A 4067-nucleotide genomic window follows, 5' to 3' on the forward strand; every position below is an offset into this window, starting at 1 on the left:
ACGTAATTCATAATATATGAATTCGTTTAACCGCCGCGTTGTCATATCACTCTAACACTTTACCTCGCTACCGTCTTCACTACCTGCCGGAGCGACTCCCCGCTGAGGTAACGCCCGTGATTTTCCGCTCGGCCACAGGCGTTGCTGTCATCTGCAACATAAAGGAAATAATTAACATTTCCATACCATTTCTCTTCGCATGCTATACTGCACGTGCTACTAATCATGCCTATCTTTAAAGAAATATGTGCTAAACAAGCTTATTCTTTTCAATCAACAGATACCTCAAGTACTTTCTGCTTACGTTATGTCAAGCCCGCTGAATAACCCCCTTGATCGCTGGCCCCGATGGCCTCCAATAATTAAGGGTATCCTTGGCTTGACTCATCCCTGGTCACAATCGGCTAGTTGCTGCATTTCCTTCTTCGCTAAGAATAGGGAAACGGGCACTATTCTCTGCGACTGGTGCGCTGAAGCCCTTCCACCGCGGAGACGAAGGCTGTACGTGGATGCTGCTCGCCATTATCTCACCGTAGGGCCGAATCCGGCGCATGAACTCTGTTGGGATTGCGATGAATCAATTCCGATAGTCCGCCCGGCTACCAAATGCCACATCTGCCCGAGGATCTTTCGCAATTACGTGATCGCCCGGTTTAATGAAGAAGAAAGCCCCCATGACCGAGCCGAAAGAGTCAATGTCTGTATTAAAGAAATGCATTTCGAGTTAGTTGGTGAATTCTAAGAAGATTTTTCTTACAATAAATGAACTAAGCTGACATACTGCTTTAAACTATTTCTATTATCATCTTTTCCTTCAAACAATAGCATGTTTCTCCAAGTAAATACTCGAGCTTCTTACCCTTTTTTCCAGCATGGACTCCTACGACCTTCCCATTCTTGGTGATCTTCCAGAAGACGACCCCGTTCACCGACCTCCGCCGATGCCCCTTGATCTGTGGCTCCGTACCGCTATATGTTGCAAGGCACTCTTCTACCGACACAAATCTGGTACTGGTGAACTTTTCTGCACAGCTTGTGTTTCCAGACAGGATCAACTGGAAGAGACATTCGAATTAGTAACTCGACATTATTTACGATTCGGTCATTTAGAAGCAGAAGGATTTGAGTATTGTTGCGCTTGCCGACAAAAGATTACGAAACTGCACACGGTGCGCCACTGCTCTATTTGTAAACTTTTCCGCGAAGACTTTGTTAAATACTTAACCTATTCCGAGGCAACCCCTCATTTAGACGAAGAAGTCTCTATCGTTTGCATTTCCCAGGACTATTTCGACCTCTAGAAGTTACTTCCCCTAGCGAATAATTCCCTAACTCCCAACTTCCAGAGTCAAATATTCCTAAATCTATTTGTCCGCGTTCTGACACTTTTGTCCAATAATCCCGCCCACCGCAGGACGCGACACACGTAATTAGAATTTCTCCAGGATTCCCCTGCTTCTCCCGATTCTCCAGATTCTCCAAAAACCTCGGAATCTCCAGAATCTCCGGAATCACCAGATTCTCTAGAATCTCCAGATTGTATAGGATATATCGAAACCACCAGAACAAGAACAAGGTTCGTCAAGAGTAATAAGGGACGAACGTTGGTATTCGACCCGACTCATCTTCCACATGAGAGTATTTGCTTATGTCTAAGTAAAGATTTCTTTCGTACTTCCGGATACAACAAGATTATTATTATAAAGCATCGTTCAGACAATCAGGTGGAAAGTTAAATAAATAAATGAATAAATAACAGCTTTGAATAGAATTATTTGAATAAAGATTTTATTGAACCATATTCCCGTTTTCTACCTCTCCTCCATCGCAGCAGTTCGGGTTTTCACCATCCCAGGTAAAGCCGGTGTAAGCAGGTTGACCTAAAACAAAAGAGAACCAAATAACCTGTCGCTCTAGACGTGACACTACTTTAGCTAACAAACTATCTCGAGATTCAATTACATTAACTCGGTTTGGGTTTCTAAGAGGCACAGGAGGTGCTTGTTCAAATGAAACGTTATCGTTATCAAATATTTCCTCATAAAAATGAGTGCTCGTAGCATCATCATCAATATTAACTACTGATTCATTTTCATTTTCGCATTCGTCATCGTCATCACTAGTTTCAGCATTATTGTTGCATTCTTTGATTACTACTCATAGAGATGGTGTAAGAGATTTTGGATTAGAGAGAGGTTCAATCGGAGAAATTTGAGACAAAGGCGCTATCGTCATATTCGAAGAAGTTGAAATACGAATTTTCTTTCGGGGATCAGAAAATAATGATTCATCCGAAGAGTATCCTTCCTCATCTATAGTTCTCAAAGGGAAAGTAGAGATTTCAGGGGGATTTCTAGACAAAGCATCAGCGTTATTATTTAATTTTCCTTTTTTATATTGTATTTCGTAATCGTACTCAGCTAATTTTGTCCTCCATTTCCATAAGCGAGAAGAAGAATCCTTAACAGAATGAAGTCACACTAAAGGCTTATGATCTGTTGTAATTATGAATTTTTTGCCAAATAGATAAGGTCTGAAATAATGACAGTATATAATCGCTAGACATTCTTTCTCAATAGTTGAATAATTTTGTTCGGCTTCATTTAACACTCGAGAAGTATAAGCTATAGGTAAATCGTCGGTTCCATGTTTCTGACTCAATACTCCACTTATTGCATAACCTAAAACCTCGGTTGTCAATTGAAATAATTTATGAAAATCAGGATATTGAAGGATAGGATCGGAATATAAGGCAGATTTCAAAATTTGAAAAGCTTCAGTGTGTTTAGAAAGCCATATAAATTTAGTGTCTTTTTTCAATAAATCAGTTAAAGATTTGGCAACTTTAGAAAAATTTGAAATAAATCTTCTGTAGTATCCTGCTAGTCCCAAGAATTGCTTTATATTTTTAGGGTTTTTGGGGATGGGAAAATTAGTAATGGCTTCGACCTTTGCAGGGTCTGGCCTGACACCACCTCAACGCATATTTTATGACCTAAATAGGCGACTTCTCGTCGTAAGAATTCGCACTTGTCTGGCTGCAATTTTAAATTAGCTTCTCTTAATCGTTTCATCAATTTGTTAAATTTTATTTCGTGTTCCTTTAATAATCGCGCATATATCACTATTTCGTCCAAATAAACGAAGAGTTCATTCCCTTGTAATCCCGAAAGTACATTATCCATGAGTCGTTGGAAGGTAGAAGGTGCATTCTTTAGTCTAAATGGCATTCTTCTAAATTGATAATGTCCGTAGGAAATCGAAAAAGCAGTTTTGAGGGCGTCTTTATGTGCCATAGGAATTGGTGGAAAACCTGAAGCGAGATCAAGAACAGAAAAGTACTTTGCGCTTCCAAGTTGGTCTAAAATATCTGTTATATTGGGGAGCGGATATGCATCGCCAATAGTCTTTTCTTTAAATTTAATTTAAGAAAATTTAATTTAAATTTAATTTAAATTAAATTTAAGATTTAATTTAAATTTAATTTAAGAAATTTAAATTTCTAATTAATAACCATTCTCCATCTCTTATTTCCCGAGGAATCTGGTTTCTTCGGCACAATCCATAAAAGAGAATTGTAAGGAAAACTAGAATATTCAATCAATTCATCAGACAAAAGTTTGTACTTGATTATCAATCTCGGTTTTATGTACCGGAGGGAATCCATATTGTTTCCTATGTACAGGTACTTCATTGACAATTGGAATATAATATTCCGCTGCATTTGTAGCTTCTAGTTTCTCTTTAGATAGATGAAATCTGTCTGCGTTTCGAGACACCAAAGATAATACATTATCTCTTTCTTCATCGTTTAGAAGATCAAGATGCAACAGTTTTATAATTGCCTCTGTGCGTTTGTCAGTCAAACGCATGGTATCAGTATTGTCATACATCGGATTAGAAAAGGCAGTAGCCACTGTATGCCCTAAGGTTTCAGCTGGCTTGTCAGACTGCAAATTTATATTCACACGGTTTTCCACGAAGAGAGTACCGTCGGATACAGTAACACAAGGATGATCACTTTCCTCGAAAGCGTCATTATACTCAAAAACACAAGGATGATCACT

This window comes from Wasmannia auropunctata, unplaced genomic scaffold (assembly GCF_000956235.1).
Source record: "Wasmannia auropunctata unplaced genomic scaffold, wasmannia.A_1.0 LD336076.1, whole genome shotgun sequence".
Lineage (NCBI taxonomy): Eukaryota > Metazoa > Arthropoda > Insecta > Hymenoptera > Formicidae > Wasmannia > Wasmannia auropunctata.